Source organism: Nannospalax galili, unplaced genomic scaffold, assembly GCF_000622305.1.
Source record: "Nannospalax galili isolate Female #2095 unplaced genomic scaffold, S.galili_v1.0 scaffold606, whole genome shotgun sequence".
NCBI classification, from domain to species: domain Eukaryota; kingdom Metazoa; phylum Chordata; class Mammalia; order Rodentia; family Spalacidae; genus Nannospalax; species Nannospalax galili.
In genome coordinates this window covers 1,678,471-1,699,674 of record NW_008355477.1, presented here as the reverse complement: position 1 = coordinate 1,699,674, position 21,204 = coordinate 1,678,471, and the positions used below count along the sequence as shown (strand labels likewise).

The 21,204-nt window shown below is 38.0% G+C and overlaps 1 protein-coding gene across 5 annotated transcripts in view; it reads left to right on the top strand.

Annotated features, from left to right (window-relative positions):
• The window catches only part of Frmpd4 (FERM and PDZ domain containing 4), a 990,592-nt gene that overhangs the window by 869,795 nt on the left and 99,593 nt on the right, over positions 1 to 21,204 (top strand). The gene's annotated exons all lie outside the window — the stretch shown is intronic.

Genomic DNA, 21,204 nt, shown 5'->3' with positions numbered 1-21,204 from the left:
AGATCAAAGGCAAAATATGTAAAGAAATATGATTTATTTTGTGGTTTAATGAATTTTATTGTGGACATAGATTGTTATGTGATGTTTTAAATTCAGCATCAGAAGGTATATTTTATGTGATTTTTCAAATATCGGCCAAGAATCCCCTTAAAAGCCCACCAGAGTTACACTTTCTTGGAGAATTTAGGATGAAACAAATCTTTAGGAATTATTTAAGTGAGACTGAGTCTATTTAACGTATTCATGTTACAGAGGTATTGATGCATAAAGATGGATGACATTTCTCTGTTATAAATCAGTGTTATTCAGCAATAATTAAGTGTAAACTAACACTATCTCAACACTGTAAACTGGAGCAGAGATCTCTTACCACTTTGCTCACACAGAACAAAAAGCACATCTGTATTTTAGGAAAGGGTCTTCTGAAGAAACTTTCTTTCTCACACTTAGTCTGGCTTCTGCTTCACAAAGAAGTCATAGATGGTCAGGCATGATTGGAAAAAAATGGAAAAGGATAAGAATAAAGAAGAATATAAAAAGAGGAGGAGTTCATTTTTTGGCTGGCCAACTATCCCAGTTTTACCATGCATGGAGGCCTACATCCTGAGAAAATTCCGTTCCTGAATAGTTGGTCATTGTCATGGTCTAGATATTGGTGTCCTCCTCAGATCCAAATCGATATTTTGCAACCTAATATTTCTTGTGGTAGTACTAAGAGGTGAGTCCTTCGGAGAAGTGATTAAATCATGAGAAAGGAGACTTTAAGAATGGGATTAGTTGCATTATATGTCATTATAAAAGACTGAATGGGATGCCTTTCAACTTCTACCATATGCGAATGCAGCAAGGAGCTGTCTTTGGGGAATGGAACCCTTTCTAGATCCTGAATCTGCTGATGCTTTGCTTTTGGGTTTCTAGAACTATAAGAAATACATTTCTACTATTTATAAATTAGTCATTCTAATTTTTTATATATTTAATTTATTTCTATTTTATGTGTATGAGAGTTTTGTCTGAAGGTATATAATTACACCACATGTGTACAGTACCCATGGAAGCCAAAAGAGGACATTGGAACCCTTGGAACTCAAATTATGAACGGTTGTTAGCTTCCATGTGGGTACTGGGAAACAAACCAAAGTGCTCTTGGAGAACAGCAGATGCTCTTAACCACTGAGCCATCTCTCCAGACACCTAAGATATTTGTATAGTAGGTCCAAAGGACTAAGTTACTCTGAATTAGTCTGGCTTAATATAATGGCACCTTCTCAACCAGCTGGAAATGTCATATTTGTACTTGTGGGGCAGCAAAATCACCAAGAACATTCTTCCACAGGATCAAGCAATGAAGCTAGTATAATATTCCCCCTCATCAGGAATAATACCTGACTGAGAAATAGTGCAAATCTTTCTGTGGACCAGACTAATTTTGAAAGCCTCCAAAAGGGAGCTGCAATATCCTCATTTGAGATTCCTTGTATCTTGGGATGCACGTGGGTGTCAGCAGGGACAAACCTCATCCAGGCAGGTTCAGAGCCTTATTTCAGATTGTGTCCTGGAGGACTATCTTTATATCTAATGGCAGAGGTCCCATTTTCCATTCCCCTGGGTGCATGCCTGTGTGATCAATCCTATTGATTTCTGTGCTTGTGGAATGATGGAAGAAATAATGTATCAGTGTTTGGTTTGCTGTGACTGAATTTCTGGCTGCAAGACAGAGAGGAGGAAAAAGCTATTTAAAAGTGTGATCACTCTTACCTGGGGCATTTAGAAAGTTTTTTTTTTTTTTTTTTTTGCAAGAAAGTCTTTTTTTCTTTTTGTTTAATGTGTTGTAGAAGAAAATGGCATTCATGTAACACCTACAGGAAGTGAAAGAATAAATGAATCTATTAAAAGACAAGATGGCAAGCAGCAGTCCAAATTCAGGCTGCCACATACTTTTACAAAGCCTGAGAGCTAAGACAGATTTTTTAAATACCATTTATTTTTTTACAATTAAAAATTGTTATTTTTATTGAGCTTTTGTAATTTCATACAATAGTTCTTAATCAAATTTAGACCCCTCCCCCATCCATGACTCCATCATCCCCCCACCAGACCTCATGTATTCTTCCATACATGTTAACTCCTATCCAGTCAAACATTTGTACCCAGATGCCCTTCAGTGTAACTTTGTCTTCTGGAGTCTAGTCAGCCCATTTAGAGATCATATATAAGGCATACTCTCCCTCACCCAGTAGCAATTGGTACCCAATAGTTCTCAGTCTAGCGCTGCCTGCCACCAATATCTCTCCTCCCCTCTGGGCATGGTTTAATTGAGTTGCCATGGGTCCTGGGCTCGAGGCCACCATTGCCACAAGTTCACATGTACAAGCTTCCAGTGGCCTGAAAGTCTCTGCTTCCCTGTGTTCATGAACCAGCACCAGCTATTACGATCTTTTTGCCCCCTCTTCTGCAGTGGACCCTGAGTCATGGGTGTGGGAGATTCAATATAGGAGTCCTATCCAAGGATATGCGTTCTGCAGTCTCTTTGAAACATGGCCAGTTGTGATCATCCCTGTGCTTTGCACTCTGTTGTATAGGGAAGCGTTACTGATGAGAGTTGAGAGATGAATTAGTTTTCTCTCTACCCCTTATTCCACTATGTTCCATGAGCCTCAGTTGTAGAGGTTCAACTGCAGGTGTGCCACCTGGTACTGGGCGTCTCCCAGATGTATGTTCTCTGTGTCTGACCAGTTGTGCAATTCTGTAGTAGCCTCCAGCTGTTGCAAAAAGAAGCTTCTTTGATGAGTGATGTGCAGTATGCTTGTCTATAAATATAAGGATCCATATTTAGCATATAGTAAGAAATTTCATTTGTCTAGAGATATGAAAGAGATAGGTTTTTCTTTAGGATCTATGTCCTTTCCTGCCATGTGTATTTGGCTGAGTTTACAGTGCCACCCATGAGTTCTCTCTCATTGAGAGGGCTTTAAGTTCAATTGGATAGCTGTTGATTGACCCCCAGATAACAGTGCTACTACTGCACCAATAGAGATAGTTTGCCATGCCAGTAGTTATAATTATTAAGCATTAGAGATGGTTTGGACCATTGATTGTGTTTCTCCCTTGGCAGTTTGCATATCATCATCTAGCATTATGATAGCCAAACTTCAGTTAGAAGACTTCTAGGCCAGTTCCTGCTCCATTGCTTCAAGTTCTATATCCAAAGTATGCCGTGTCTTCAGCAGTAGGGTCTTATCTACTAGTTCTGGGAGATAACCAAGAGGTTTGGCAATAGCCTATGTTATTTTGGGAGTCTCTTGGACAACCCTCAACAGCCACACAATGGAAGGTCTCTCCTGCCTGACAATGTGTTCCTTGCCAAGCAGCTCCCAGGTATACATGTACACTAATGTTCAGACACTGTGTGTGCATTTATTATGGGATTTTGAGGGCATCACATTTCCCCCTGGATTTCCTAGCCCTCCAAGATTCATTCAACTCCACTCCTTTCCCCCCATCTGGCGTCCTTTCTCCCTCCCCATTGTCAACACTCTAATTATCCCCACCGTCCCTCCAATAGCACCCACCTCCCATCATACCCTCTCTCCTGACTTCCCTCCCCCCGGTACACCATGGCCCCTTGCATAACCCTCCTTTCTCTCCTCCCTGTCCAGCACTTCCACTTTCCAAACGTCTCTCCTGGTAACATCTGTTCCCTACTATCCCCTTTTCAGGTTCTTTCTTTCCCTTTACCTCCATGTATCTTTTGGAAAAAGAAAAATGAGGAGTATTTTGTGACATATGAAAATCATATGAAATTCAAATTCTGAGTCCATAAATAAAATTTTACTGTAAAAATGTCCATGCCCATTCATTTACATATATTACCTAAGGATGCTTTCTCCTTAACTGAAATGAACAGAGCTTTTGTGGCCCAGAAAGCCCAAGCTACTTATTATCTGGCCCTCCACAGAATATATGTCAGCCCCTGCATCTCATTTTCATTGGGTAAGCCATATTTGGACTGAAGCTCTAAATAATATGCACAGAAAATTTTTCCCATAATGAAGTTGTGATCACCATGAGATTCCTACATGTTTGATAAGGAGATGGTGTGTTTTTAGTGAACTGAAGTTAAAAACATGCTTGCCTTCCACCTGTCCTATGGCTATCCCCTAAACATTGTTTGGGAAGATTTGTTCATGTAGTATGGCATATGGAAACATTCCTGAGTTTATCCATCTTTGTGGTATTAAAGAAGACATAAATAAGGAAAGGTGAAGAGACCCCAGTGAGGAAAAGTACACAGTACCGCTTCTTTCCTCAGGAGCGGCTTGGTGAGCAGGGTCTCTCGCTCAGATCTCCTTTCCCTACTTCCTGACGAAAATGCAGATATCCAAGTGGAATTGTAAGAAAGCTACATAACCAGAACTGGAGAGGGTGGAATATACTTGGATCCCTTGAGGCTTATCATCTTTTGTGTCAGAAGAAACCAAAGCAAAGGAATGACCCTAAAAATAGAAACAGGAACAAGGGAATGGGGATCTGTCTCATCAATTAAAGTCCTTCCTATTCAAATAGCAAACATGAGGAGCAGTGTTTAGATCCCTGGACCCCAAGTAATTGCTGTGTGGACTTGGTGGCTCACCTGTAATTCCAGCACTAAGAAGTCAGATACATGGGATCCTAACAGCTAGACTAGCTAGCCATATGAGTGATCTGTGGGTTCAATTGAGAGACCCTTCCTTAAAGAACACCATGAGAGAGAGATCAAAGAACACATTCAGTGTCATCCTTGGGCCTTCACAAGCACATGCGCACATGCTCATGCACACCTGCATACTCACATGTGTGCACTCACATGAAACACATATACACATATGCATGCATACTTCACACACACACAAACGCACACACAAACACACACACATACACACACATGAAAAAGGTGGATAAAAGAATCCAAAGAGTTTCTTACAGATTATTTCTTATTGATAGAAGTATAAGATATATGTTTGAATAAATAATTCCTGGTTCTATTCCCTACGCTTTCTCATCCTGGAGTCTTTTACCTAGTGTTTAGTCTAGACAGTCAAAGTGTAATATACCAGAAGACATACTTACCAGTCAAGAACCATAAAATCCCCCATCTGCATTTCCAACTTCCTCACCTGAAGGCAACAGGAGATTCGATGATGACTAGGTTAGTCCTCTTTAAGGGTCTGAAAACTCTCATTTACTAGCCTATCACCACACCATGTCACTGTTCTAACTCTACTCTGACTTTGCCAATGTTACAACATTCTAAAACCACAATCTGAAAATCATTCTCAATTTCCCTTGCCCTCGTTTTCCCCATCCAGCCATCCATTCTTCTGTAATTATTGAGTAATTTCAAATCACTAAGACTAAGGCCAGGCTTGGTGGTGCACTCCTTTAATCCAGCACTTGGAAGGCAGAGGCAGGCAGTCTCTATGAAATAAAGGTCAGGCTGGCCTATGTAGGGAGTTCCATGACAGCTGGGACTACAGGGAGATCCTGTCTCAAACAAAAACAAACAAAAACCCTTCTTTTACCCTTTGAAAATCCTACCCACCTCTTAAGCACAGCTCAGGTGGGGAAAAAGGAGAGCTAAAGTCTTTTTACTTTACCATCCCTGATATGATCTTCTTAGTAGACTGTGGTGCTCCTCTGACTACCATTGCCTTCTGACTGCCTTTTCACTACAAGCACCTACATGCTGCCTATATTTTGAAGCTCAAATATGAAATTTTTAGTGGTAGAGAAGGACACTGCAGAAGTCACCCCATTGCACCATACCATCTATTGGGAAGAAGTTAAGTCGGTAGATGGAAGTATGAGATCCCATTTTCTACCTCTTAAATACTTGGTGTCCTCATTCATGTAACATCCATTCTAGAATGTAGTCTATGTGTCACTTTTCAGAATGCCATGCTATGTCACAAGGAAACAGTTCTAATCATAACTTGGATCTTGAATCGTAACTTGATCTTGTGTAATGAGGTGAACTGATTTCTAAATCACGTGAAATAAATGTGCTTGCTCCTTGCACAATGCCTGTCTCAACGAGGTACTTGATAATATAATAAATGAAATTTAAAGAATTGCCCTTGAAAACTAAAGGATTAGGTGGAATCTGTCAGCTCAAAATTCTGCAATTTTGAATATCGTCAAATGAATCTGTCTCAAGAAGTATTTATTTTATTTCACTTATTTACCAAGTATGTGTATGAAAGAACTATACACAGAACATATACCCAAGTACTGGGATGCAGGGATTTATAAGGCAAATCCCATACCTCAGTGTACTTGTAGACTAGCATTCTATGAGCAATGACTTCAATTAAAGTTGTTATTAAGACAAACAAGCCCCCACATTGAGCACATAAAAGAACTGTCATTTTAAAGCAACTATTTAGTGGTTTAAAAAAAGTCTTGATACAATTGAAATGGTAAGCATTTAATCCTAAAACGTGCTCCTTTTTAACCTCAAGGCAATAAATTTATCTTCATGAAAGTAATGAGATACTTTAGTTTAGCAAAAGATATCCAAGTACAATTGCACAGTGCTCTTACCTTCAAATTCACTTAACCAAAATTTGACATAGTGTATTTCTCAATATTGAAAGTACTCATAGATTAGAAAACTCTCCTGTGTCTTCTCATAAGTTTCGTCATCTGTTTGCCATAATGCGTACTACCTTAAAATTTTAACTCTTAAAATATAATCCCCCTTTTACTAGACTCCTCAGCCAGTATGTGGTTTAATGTCTATACCTTACACAAGATAAATTCCCCCCCTCTGTTTAATAAAATATCCCATTTTCTTAGCCACTAAGGAAATTCAGAAAAACACTCATCATTTTCATAACTCTGTAAAATTCTCTATTTAAAAATTGGCATCCATTTGCTTGCCTAAATGGTTTGGTCTTGTTTTCTTCTTTCCCCCCATTGCAGCCTTTGCACTTGGGCCATTTTTGGGTTCCCAGCTAGATCTGTTTCTTTGCGGATTATTTTCCTTATCATTTGGCTACTCTACTATAGAAATTTATTATTTTTCCTGAGAAAATGAGTTTCTTGGAGACCAATTTACTGCTATAGTAACCACATTTAGGTTTTTTCATGTCTTCTCAAAAAGAGCTATAATTGCTGCACTGAAATTAGATGAATTCCATTCATTTCATAGTTTTCTAAGCTGTTAACTCTAACTTATACTCTATAATCATTGAGGAGACAAATCTTTTAAGAATCCATGCCCTTTGCAAATTGCCAAATCCTTCCTTAAAAGTACCCAATGGTCATTTTCCTTGACATTTTACAATTAAAAACAACTTAAAAACATCTCTTACATTTTATTTTGAAACACTGTGCACTAAAATTGCTCATTAGAAATGGTTTAAATCATGCCTCATCCACTCAAAGAAAGCCAACTCAATTAAATTTGTTGGATTTCAACAGTTATTAAGCATTAACTATGTATGCCATGTAAGGCACTGAGCATGTATAGACATGGTATGCATTATCCCTGCCCTCTTAGTAGAGAATTCTAATTTGTTGCACTCTATTTATGACTATACAAGGTTGGCACAGAGGATACAGCATTTGGTAGAAGAGTTTCATGCAGACAGAAGGTCATGTTGAAGAATGTAGTTTTGGAGGTAAAGAGCAGCCAATAATCGTTGCGTGAAAGGGGAACATTACTCATGTGTAAAGTATTGCAAAATAGCTTTCCTTTGTTCCTGAAAACCTTCAAACCTCCTGATAAAACTTTCTTTCAAACCTTCAGATTCTAACAGATTTATTGCCTAGATGGCTGTCCTGAAACACAACCACACAGTTTTCCCTTGCAATGTAGGTATTTAACTCTACTTTTTCATGTGAAAATTGGTTCACTCATCTTTTAGTATTTGAAATCCGTGTTGGAGTCTGACAGACATCATAGACTTCTCCCTCCCCTCAGAAAAATCCACATTTATGTAAAGTTCTGCATATAATATCAGAAAATTTCATTACACCGGATACCAGCCCCAGTTTTAAAGCCCTGGCAAGCAGAGTTGTAAAATCTTTCTCCTTTCCTCCCCATTCTTGAGTACCAGAAGATAACACTGAAAATCCAAACATAGAAACAACTCAGTCCTTGCCATTCCAACATAACGGTAGAAGAGAAGTGCTGATTTGATAACAAGAAGATACAAAGATGAAACTGAAAACTAACTCCCACCCCATCCTACCAACTTCTGCAATAGGGCATCGAAGAGTTCCTTCATCTTCCTTTTTTCATTTACTAGGTTGATTATTTGTTCTCATCTATAGCTATGATCATTTAGCTGCAGAAGATGGCTTATGTCTCTGAGACATGTCACTCTTTCTACACTACTACTCTTTCTACACTGGCATTAGAAACAATTCATGAGGATTATTCTAATAAGAAAATAACTTTATTTGGAAATAAGAATGAAAGGGCGCTGAAGAGATAGCCCTGTAGTTAAGAGCACAGGTTGCTCCTGCAGAGGACGTAGGTTTGGTTCCTAGCACACACATGATGATTAACAACTGCCTGTAATCCCCGTTTCCAGGATCTGAGGCCCCCTTCTGTTCTCTGCTGGCATTGCAAGACATGGATGGACTTACACAAACACAGGCAAAACGCTTCTTCATATATATATATATATATATATATATATATTTTTTTAAGAAATTATAAATTGTATGGGATGATTTTAGGCAGGTGGCTGAATAAGAGGCCCTCTGCTGGTGTCCCCTACAATAACAATAGTGGCCATCCATAAACAGAAGTGCCTTTACAGGAGCTTTGTGATACAGATAGGCATATTTCAAACTCTGGTGGAGCCTAAAGTTAAAGAGGAAGATTATCTTTTGAAGTGAGGTTTTCCTGTAGCCCCTACTGGCCTGGACCTATGTAGGTCAGGTTGGCTTCCAACTCACAGAGGTCTGCCAGCCTCTGCCTTCAGTGTGCTGGGACTATAGCTATGAATCACCAAGCCTGGCTGTGGCAAAATTTTTAACAAGACAGACATATTTGTGCCCATATGGTAAGCTTACTGACCATTGCTGGCTACAGGCTCAGAAACACGAATACTCTCCTATGGACTTAGCCAGATTTTTATCTACTTGGCCTTGATCTTTGCACTCGCACCATCTTTCAAGGGACACTGGAGGGGTCATGCCTAATACATGTATTGGGTAACAGACCTTCTGAACTCAGATCCAGATAAGAACTCTAAAGTGTTCTATGACCTAAATCCAGCTTCCTCTCTTAACAAACCTGGAATAGTCCTGTCTACAGAGGGACCTTTGGGGACATACAGGCATGAAGATGACCATAGAGGTAAACCTCATGAACTGTGTCTTGCAGATTCTCTATTTACTTGTATCTGTGATCCAAAAGCAGCCATGCTCACTCAGGGACTACTAAGTCAAATGCCCATCCATGCCTCCAGAAGCAAGACTGAAGATCTTGGTGTCAGCTGTGGACACTGAAGTAGCACTGTGGTTCAATTCCAGTCTCTTTCAGCGTGGTTTGGGGCCACTGATCACCCAGGGACCTGCCTAATGACCTTGCAAGAACCATCCCAGAGACCTGCTGGAATACCTCATAAGTGGCCCATCATCTGCACACCCAAACATGAATGTCAAAATGGAACCTTGTCCAAGTGCCAACCCAACTGATCAAAATTCTGTGGACAATTCAGTTCATCCAGGATCCAGATAGGACCCTCAGTCCCCAAGGCTCTGGTAACAGACATGTTTGGATCCCATTGCAGATCCAGAAACAGTCAAATGATATAGCTCTGGTGCCACTTGGCTGTAATCCCAGAGGCAGTCTTGTCATCCTACAAAATAAAAAAAAAGATAAATTATTTTTTTACTTAAAAACGCCAATAATTAGGTAAAAACTTAAGTCAATCATTCCAGTAAAAACTGGAAGAAGTATTTTCAGATGCACAAATACCAACTCAAGGCTGCAAGAATCTTATAGAAGCAGGCAAACCATTCATCATCAAAGATTAATGAAGCTCTCCATAACAACACAAAGAAATGAAGATTTGTGAACTGCATGAAAATGAATTCAAAATAATCATTTTAAAAATCTTAATGATACGCAAAAGAGCACAAAAAAACAAACACTAGGAAAACAATGTATGAACGAAGCTGAAAAACTAATATACAAATAGTTTCTTGAAAAGAGTGAAATAGCCTAATATCATGTCACACAGATATAAGCTCAGCATTTGAGAAGTGGAAAAAGAAGGATCAGGAGATTCAGGCTAGCCTTGGTTACATGAAAGCTTGAGTCCACCCTGGGCTCAAAAAAAAAAAAAAATTCAACCCTACACCTAACGCTCAAGGAACATTATGTAAGAGGGAATAGAAAGATTGTAAGAGCCAAAGAATCAGGACTCCTGCTGCTAAATAGTGTCTTCTAGACATGACAGAGATGCTGCATCCATGCAATCTCTACAGTATGGTTACCTAAACAACACTTGCATGATAATAACTGCAGCTGACCTGACAATTGGGATGGGGGAAATTTTACAATCCCCACCCCTAAATGATGAGCTACAAGTAGTCAATGGCTGCTGATGGGAAACCAGTTTTTCTCCGGGGTAGAGTTACTTGATTCATTGTCCAATCAAAAGTGATCAGGCCTAAACACCTGTACATATGAGCAACATTAAATGGACTCAGGGTGTGTGTGTGTGTGTAACCATAATGATTATGGAAGAAGTCATAAGTCCTAGAGAAACTGACAGAGAGCAGGAAGAGTTGGAGAGATATGGGGATGTGGAGATGATGTAACTATTATTACATCAGTGCTATTTATGCATGAAATTCTCAAAAATAAATTTAAAACAAATCAAAGAATGAAACAGGTATTTTGTGGCTGATATGACAATAGAACTAAAAAATATCAATAGAGAGCTTCAACACTAGACTACGTTTTCCAAAAGAACAAGTAAACTTGAAAACAGGCCATTTGAAATTAACCAATTAGAATAACAAGAGGAAAGGGATTTAAAAGAGCAAAGAAAGCGTTTTCAATCTATGAAATGCCATCATTTCAATGAAAATATGAATTATGGAAATATTAGAAGAGAGCAAAATAAGAGCAAATTAATTTAAAGAATGGAAAAACTTCCCAAATCTTGGGAAGGATATTGAAGTCCAAATTCATGAAACTCAAAGGACTCCAAGCAAGGACAACACAAATAAACCTACTCTGAGATACATTATAATAAAAATGTCAAAAGGCAAACGCAAAGAATTTTGAAAGCAATAGAGGAATAAAATTTGCTATATCCAAGAGAATTTCAATGATCCAGTCAGCAAACTGGTCATCAGCAACCTTTCAGGCCAGTAGGGAACTGATTATGTGTTATGTATGCTAAAAGAAAAACTGTTGACCAAAGAACGCTATACCCAGGAAAGACGTTCTTCAAAAATGAAGAGAGATAGAGATATTCCCAGACAAACCAAGGCTAAGGGAACTCATTCCCACTAGACCTTTCTTACAAATTGAAATTAAAGGATTCTATGTAACTGCATGAAAACATACAAAGCAAAAATTTAACAGCAAGGATAAATTGTACTAGTAAAGATTAATATACAGAAAATTCTAATTTAGAACACTCTAATATTGTGATGGTTGTGTAGGAATCATTGGAAGTATAAAACTTAAAACAGCAATACTTAATTAAAAATAAAAATATTAAAAATAAATAAATACAATATTGCGTTAATGGATATATAACATAAAGATGTAAAATTGATATCAATAGCATTAAATTGTGGGTAGGGATAGAAGTAAAAGTGTAGAGTTTTTCTATGTGGTTGAAGTCAAGCTGTTAGCAATTTAAAATAACTGTAAAATGTTTTATGTAAATCTTATGACAACCACCACAAAGCAGAAGCTTCTAGCAGATACAGAAAAGATAAAGGGAAAGGAATCAAAGCACATCATCGCAAAGAATCAAAAAATCAAAAGCAGAGACAAAAACAGGAGAAGAAAAGAACAAAGACTCTATAACTATAAGAGTCTGAAAATAACTAACAAAATAGTAATATTAATCTTTACCAGTCAATAATTAGTTTATACACAAGTAGATTAAATTTTACAATTAAAACACAGAGTGACTGAGTATATTTTAAAAACAAGGTCTAATAACATTCTGCCTACAAGAAACTCACTTCAACCATTCCTTCATGGTTGAAAATGAAGGACCAAAAACAATGTTCTATTCTAATGGAAACAAGAAGAAAGCAGCAATTGCTATACCTAGAAGAGAAAAAACTAAACTGTCACTCAAAGTCTGCCATATGAGACAAAAGAGGTGATGATACATTAATAAAGTGGTTGCTTCATCAAAAAGACAAAATTATAAGCATGTATTTACCCAGCATTAGGGCACCTAAATATGCAAGGCAATATTATTAGTTATTAACATAACTAAAAGGAGAAATGGGGGACAGGAGCAGAAAGCTATGTTCAAGTGATTTTTGTCCCTTCCAAGATTCATAGTTAAAACATAATTTCAGATGTAATAGTATTAAGGTGTGGGGCCTTTAAAAGGCAGTCACTTCACGAGAGCAAGCCCTCCTGCATAGAATTAAGGTTCCTATAAAATGGCCAAAGGTTGAAGAGAGAGGTCTTTTTACTCATGAGATTCTTGCCTATTCTTCCCCTGTTACCGGATAGAGCATCAAGAAGGCCCACAACAGATACTTGTCCCCTGATCTTGGACTTTCCCTCACACACAAAAAAGTCTTTACACAACAAACTTCTGTCCATTCTATATTAAGCAGTCCATGATTTTATACTACAAACAACAAATGAACCAAGACACATGATAACTATAGTAATTATTAGTATTATTGTACTATACAACTGAAATTTGCTAAGAGAATGGATCTTTAGGGTTTTCTCCCCCCCATACATACAAAAGTCATATATGCGAGGTGATGAATGATATTTTCACAATATATATCTGTGTGCATTTCAGTTAGACCTAAGACTTCAATTAAATAAGAAAAATAGTAGATAATAAATTATTAATTATTACATAAACAAAAGCTTTATTCTACGAACTTTTTTGAATGAGCTGCTAATACACATACACAATCACATGTCCAAATTTTGTTTTAAGAATGGGAAGGCTAGTCTAACAATTCTAATAAGAGTGCATTAAAGGAGGACTTATGTCTTACTGGAACATGTACATCTCTACAAAGAAATGGGCCAAGTCACCTCCAGGATTAAAGTCAAAGCTCCACATAATTTTTGAGAATAGCTTTTCTGATGCCTCAGAAAGAACATAAAAATATTGATGGCATGGCAACTAATAATGTTGGAGCGTTAATATGCTTTATAAGTCTTTATGATGGAAAACCTTCTGCTAAACATTTTCTGTCCTTACTATGACTGAGATTAACTGAAGCTATAGTATGGCATATACTGTGCCCTCTTTCAGTATTTACATTAACGCATTCAATGTTCATAATGATTCATGGGTCCACTAGATTTGTAGATGGGAATAATTGAGGCACAGAAAGGTTGAGGAATCTACACAAGATCCCAAAGTTAATAAGTGTTGGCTAGGAATTCAATTTGCTCCAGAGTGAAGGCTTTCCAATTCTTCATTGTATATATTCCTTGCAAAAGGTGACAGTACTATTTATTGTACTCACATCATAAAGGGAAACTTGAGGCTTGGAGAGGTTACAGTTCTTGTCTGGTGGTGAGAGCAAGGAGAAAGTGTACACTGGAAATGGAAGAAATCCAGTATACATTACTAGACCCCGTTGTTCCAATAGGGCCAATCCTGACTATATGAATGCTAAACCATCCTTCTACGGTGGGCCAAACAAATGATAGGGCTGTAATTAGCCTCTATAGGCTTGTCTTATCTCAAGACACAAAGACACATTCTAGTTTTGGCTGATACACAAATAACCCGCCTCCTATTAGGTTTGCCAAACAGAGGGAGTGCTCAAGAGTAACTTCTGGTTGCAGCCTAAGTGACATTGGCAGATTATTAAGAGAAAAAGAACAATTAGAAGGGATTCATCGGAAATTTAGATCTCAGCATGTCTGACTTTTTATCAGTCCCTCTTCCTTAAGATTCTAATGCGAACTCAAATCACATCATGTTCCAGGGGCACTGTGTCTGCTGAATACATTAAAAAGGTCACCTTCCAGCCCAATTTCAGCTGCGCTTAGGTACATCACAGAGCTGCTTAGTAAAATAACAAAGCAAAGAACATCTACTGAACATTATTCCCATAAAATATGCATGGCGATGTATGATATAATAATGCTTTATTATAGTAATACCAACAAGCAGTTTCAGTAAAAAATACAAAAGAAACAGACAACAGTACGCTGACACTACAAATTGTGGTTTCACCTAATACACACGTGCCATGTACATGTTTTCTGAGAATCGCAAATTACAGACCCCAGGAAATAAAAGAGGCTAGTGGTTACAAAAACTAGAAAGTGTGAGAAACCATTCGAATAAGGATAAAGTAGAAAAAGATGAGTTGAGTTCATAGTTCATAATAGTAACAATGGCCCATAATGATGAAACTTAGAAAAATTGTTTCAACTAGATTGTTTTCATTTCTTAGATTTTGATAATGACCATTTCCCATTCCCTCATTAAATCTATTATTAAGTGTGCTTTTGAGTAAGTCATGTGCACAAACGGAATGTGTATTAGTCACTTTTCTGTTGCTGTGATAGAAACACTGGCCAAAGCAACTTATAGAAGGAAGAATTTATTTGAGCTTACAGTTCCAGGGGAATTATAGTCCATCATGGCAGGGAGGCATGGTGGCTGGAGGTGGCTGGATCAGGAGCAGCAGAAGCTAAGCTCTCACATCATCACACAGGCACAAGAAGCAAGAGAGCAACTGGAGATCTGGCAAGGCTTAAGAACTCTGTAAGCCCACCCCCAGTGACATGCTTCCTCCAGGATAGCCACACGTTCTAAGATCTCCCAAAACAGCGCCATCATCTAGGGACAAAATGTCCAAATACTTGGAGGCTATGGGGGATATTTTCATTCAAACCACCACAGAATGCTAAATTTGAAGAACTAGAACTAATTTGAATCAAGGCATGTTTTCAATGATCTCATGTGATTGCCAGTATTGACTGTCTTACTTTATTAAGGAAACAAAATGATCTAAGATAATTATTGTTTTGTCAATGTTATTGAAACATGCAAATTTGCAAGTCATTGCCTGCCCTACCTCTAAGTAGGTGAAAAGACAAAATATAGATAAATATATTAGTTACCTTTTATATTGCTGTGACAAAGTACATGATAAAAGAAACTTAATGAAGAAAGGGTTTACTTTGGCTTGAAATTTGAAGATACAGTCCGTCGTGGTCATCCAGGTAGAGTGGTGAAGGCATATGCAGCTGTAGTCATAAAAACCTGAGGCAGTTGGTCACATTTTATCAGCAGTCAGGAAGCAGAAGAGATCAATACTGATGCTCAGTTAGCTTTCACTTTTTAATCAGTCCAGGATCCCAGTTCATGGCATGGTACCATTCACATTCAGAGTATGTCTTCCCTTCTCAGCTAACCTTTCTGGAAATAAGCACTCCCAGGGATATATGTTCTAGGTGATTCTAAATCCTGTCAAGTCAAGACTAACCATCACAATAAATAATTAACCATCACAATAACTGGTGATATTGTACATTTTCCTATGATCAGAACATGTCTTAAAATAGCATATAAGCCTCATTCCCAAGAGATGCTTAGTAGAAGGGTCTCTGGAATTCAAAGCCAGAGACTAATTTTACAGGTAGCTTAGTGGATGGATGTGGTGAGCAAGAATCAAAGTCCACACAGTCTTCTATGTTAAAGTGTGATGTTATTTACGTATAGCCTATAAAAATTCATTATTTGCTTCATATACCCATTTCTATGCCTGTTAAGTTTATTCCATTTTCCTCAATGCTGAGTTGAGATTTATAAGAAATTCATTTAGTGGGAGGAGACACTGAGCATTTGTGAAGTATGTTTACTCCTAAGGGCATCATCGATCACCCCATAATTTGCCAAGATGCCTTTGTGCCCGTCTAATCTGCTTTTGGTCACTCACAAAAGAAGGGAGTCATTATGTCATCCCTTGTCACTGGCTATCCTTCCCTAGTCACATTTCCGTCATTTTGGATGCATTCATCACTCCTGAGCCATCCTAAGACATGTAATCATCCTTCGTACTAATTCCCTCTAGGTATCTGGTCACCTTCTCAGGGATCTGACTAGACAACAAAGCATACATCCTCATGATCTTTCATTTCACAAGGTGGCTGTTGGGGATTTTTTATTAGTTCTTATTCTAGAATTGCCTTCTGAAAACAGAGGGCCTTTCATAGGCCCCCAGAAATATGTACTCTTTTGCTTGTCATAGAGACCCACTAATTCTCCCAACATTAGAATAGTGCACCTCATAGGAAACAGTATTTATTAGATATGCTTCCTAGCTTTGAACTTAGTTCCTCTAACTTAGGTACTTCTTTTCTTTGTTCTAGAAGTGTCCAGCCCTCAGACAATAATTATTATGTGATGTAGCTAATCAAATGACCAAAAAAGTAAAAGTGACCAAACAAGGTGAGAAAAAAAGGAGAATAGGGGGTAAACTATGGTGAATATTTCAAGGCCTCATCCTGCTACCCAATGAAAAAATACCTGATGTCGTGTGAGTCAGTGTTCCCTACAAGCATAAAGTCAATATGTTAAAAGGAGATTTATTATTTTGGTCTGTGTAATGCAACAATGACTGAATACATGCTGAAAACCCAGTAGTTCTCAGTCCATGAGACTGGATGCCTCAGCAGTAACAAACTGGCACTGCAAGCCTGAAGCATTCCTGGAGAGAGTTCACCCATCTTCAAATCACGTTTGAAACTCAAAGATCCTGGGCTCTGTTATGAGCAAATGAATGTAGCAGCAGCAGGGTAGGTGAACTTGCCAGGGAGAATGAAGGCAAGAAGGGAAAAGCATAGCTTCCTTTAGCCTTCTTTTATCTGGGCTGCTACTAGAAGATGTAGCCTACAGTTAGGGTGTGTATTCTCACTTCAAATAACCTGATTAAGAAAAGCCCTCACATATACACCCAAGGGTTTTCCCTTTAGTTGATTTTAGATCCATTCTTGTTGACAACTAAGATTATCCATCACAGGTATAAAAACCATGAAGAAAAGTGAACTTATATGTCTATAGTGTGTTAACTGCACGTGACCTTGAGCCAATGATTTATATAATTCCCAGTTTCTTTTGCCATAAAATAAACACTTTTGTTACAGAGTTATTGTATAAATTAGATAAAAACAGTGAATACTGATTTAGCAGATTGTGAACATGGGATCATATCTTAATAAATCAGAGTAATAGTTGTCATCGTCAAAGTTGTCATCAGCTTCATCACTATAGCTTAGTGGTCATAAGCAAGTTGGTTAAATCTCAGAGTCTTAGTCTCGTCATCTATAAATGTAGCTATGAATTTGAACTTGTCAGCTTTCGTCTAAGGATCAAATAGAATAATGTACATGATGCTGTTTTGTGACTTGTAATCAGTTAGGTCATTACATGAGAACCTGTCATTACTACTTTTGAAATTGCAGGGTAGGGAACTTGAGTACAAGCTTGAACATCCAATCAAACCAAAGAAAGTAACCTGCCCAGAAATATAGTCTTTCAAAATGAACATTACTTGAGGAATAATTAAGAAGTCCTGAGACACGGGCACCCAAGGATCACCCCGGGGGTATAAGAACAAAGACTTTCACAGTGATCTTGACTACAGCAAGCACATAGGTTTACAGCAGTATAGGAACGTGGTAACAGGAATAAGAATGACTTCAGTGTTCTGTCATATGTTTAAAGGGGCGTGGCCAGATTCAAGACTCTTAGCATGTGCCTTGTAGGGTAGAGATTAAAATAAGAACAAACTAAATGAAGAACCAGCAAGCCTTTCTCTGTTAAGGACCAGATAGAAAATATTTTAGGCTCTGCCATTGTAGCACAAATAAGTTCCCACAGATGCTAGATAAACAAATGTTTGCTGCTCAAATATAATTTTAGTCACAAAGAGTGCTGAGGAGATAGTACAGTTGGTAGTCTTAATCTTTTAAGCATAAGGACTTCAGTTCTATCCCCAGAATACATGTAAAAAAATTTGGGTGAGCTGCTGTGCACCTGTAATCTTAGCACTGGAGAGGTAGGGCCAGTTAGATCTCTGGAGCTTGCTGTCAAGACAGTCTAGCATAATTGGTAAATACCAGGCCAATGAGAGACTCTGTCTCAAAAAGAGATGGTCATTAACTAAAGAATGACACTTGAGGTTGTCCAGAGAGAGAGAGAGAGAGAGAGAGAGAGAGAGAGAGAGAGAGAGAGAGGAAGAGAAGAAAATGAGGCAGATTTAGCCCACTGGTCTTATTTGCTTTTTAACCTAAATCATTGAAACTTGTAGAAACCTAACCCGAAGAGTAGAGGACACAGAGGCAGGAAAATGAAGCAGAGACTTTTTCAAGAAATATTGATAAAGCAATTATCATTTAAAATACTTTCGTAGAAAGTAGACACATGGGGAAAAGCAGTAAGCACATAAGCACCTAAACTATGTAGACTTTTGTGATGGTTTCCCTGATTCTTACAAATCTGTCCCCCAAAGTTAATTGGTATCATATCTTTACCCATTGAGATGCAAATGTACTGACATAACTCTGTGTGTTTCTAAATGACAAAAAAAACAGTATGAAGGTAATAGTATAGCTTCAAATACAAAACTAGGCAAAGGCTCAGTCACAGTCCAGAAACATCAAGCATAATAATTCCATCATGAGTTTTCCTGGTAGATGGAGATATGTCCTTCAAAAGGGTAATACAAGGACATGATCCAACACCCTGCCCATCTTGTTGCTCTGTCATTGTCAACACAAACCTTCCAGATTGTCCTTATCGATTGAGAGACAGGAAAGAAAATACAGACACATGGATGGATTTTACTGAAGGAACTGACAAAATTTCTACTCCCTTTCCTTGATCAAGAAGCCAACCAATCTCTACTCACTCAGGACTCTACATGTAGTCTACCTATGTGTCCATGCAGTTCAGTGAGCACGTTTGCTAACCACACAGCCAGGTTCTGCTCACATCCTATTAACTCAAATTTGCCTTTGTGCCTATGCAAATGCTCAGTACCAAACTGGAAAGAATGAAATGTTTGCAGAATGACCCACCAAATCGATTTTAAACTAAGCACCATTAAAAAGATAACTGCAGCTTATTTTTTTAAATAAGTTAATTGATCCACTTTATAGCTATTGTTCTTGAAGCAATTTCATTGCTTATTTCAAGTTTGGCACATGTTGATTTTATCCCTAATACAGCATGTGCTGGAGAACTTCGGTTGTCAATTTAACACACCTAGAAGGAGGAACCCTCGGTTGAGGGATTTCCTCCATTGGATTGGGCCGTGACCATATCTGTGGGGCATTTTCTTGATTATTGAGTGTTGTGAAAAGGTTCAGCCGATTGTGGGTGGTACTGCCCCTGAGCAGGTAGTCCTGTATTATATAGAAAAGCAGGCTGAGCAGAAGTCAGAGGAGCAAGTCAGTAAGCAGTTTTCCTCCATGGTCTGTGCTCCAGGTTCCTCGCTGAGTTCCTGCCTTGGCTTCCCTCAGTGATGAACTGTGACCTGGGAGATGTAAGATAAAATAAACCCTTTCTACCCCAAGTTGGTCTTCATCAGTACTTTTATCACAGCAATTGAAAGTAACCAGAACACAGCATATATTTCAAAGATTTCCATCACTTCATCAATGTCATTGATTATATGATCCCCATCTACCTCACTTTTACTAACTTCATTGTTTTCAACCACTTCAAGCCACCTTAGGCTCCACTGATGAAGTGAAATGTTTGGTAATTTGTTTCAATCATTATTCCAGAATTAAGCTGCTCCTTTGCTGCCCTAATTCAGTGTGAAATCCCATACTCAGCATAACCAAAATCACAAGTTTGCTTACTGAACTCTAATATTCCATGAAACTCAACAATCATTTTTCTTCCTAGAAAACGGTAGTGTCCCTTGCCCTCTTTTTTAAGACCTTTAAGGGGGGTTCTATTTATGCCCGGTGTGTATCATTTCCACTTGTGTGTACAACATAAACATCTTTTCCCCTCCTACCTAAATCATTATCAAAGCTATGTAATCTCCCTGCATCCTCTTCTTGTCATTAAGATGCAGAGATGCAGTACCACAGAAGACACTTGTCTCTAGGATAGAAACGGTTCTGGTTCTAAACTAGGAATTTACGGAACAGCTTTGTCAACGTGGACATGTAACAGTTTCAGAGTCCTAATATGCCAAGCAATTGGAAGGAGAGAGTGAAGGCATTTTATGCGAAATCATTCTTTTTTAGACATGAATATTTCTTATATATTTAAAGTTTTTTCATTATGTATATTCATTGGACATGGTACACTACTACATAAAGACATTTTCATATAAGTATATACCGTATGTTGAGCATACTCCCCACATGCCTCCCTTTTCTTCCTTTCCCACTCTGTTATTCTCCTTTGTTTCCCTTGACTAGTTCAGTTAACTTTCATGTCAAATATGCATACATAATTTTATGTATCTATATAAACTCTAGGAATTATAAATGAGAGAAAACATATATTTGTCTTTCTGAGACTGGATTAATTTGCTTAATATAGTCATCTCTATTTGCATTCACTTTCCTGAAAAATAAACACGACTTTATGCTTTATGCATTAAAAAAATCCCATTGTCTATATAAGCCACATTTACTTTGTCCATTCCTCTGCTGTTGAATACCTAGTTTAGTTCCATAATTTAGATACTGTGAATTGTGTTGCAATAAACACTGATGTGCAAATATCTCTGTGATGTGTTAGCTTACAGTTCTTTGGGTAAATACCCAGGAGTTTTTCAGCTAGATCATGTAGATCTATTTTTCATTTTCTGAGAGATTTTCATACTGATATCCATAGGGGCTGAACTACTTTACATTCCTATCAGCAATGTATAAAGTTTCCATATTGTTCACATCCTCACCAGCATTTATTTATTTTCATAATGACTGCCATTCTGACTAGGGTGAAAGGGAGTATCAGTCAGTTTTAA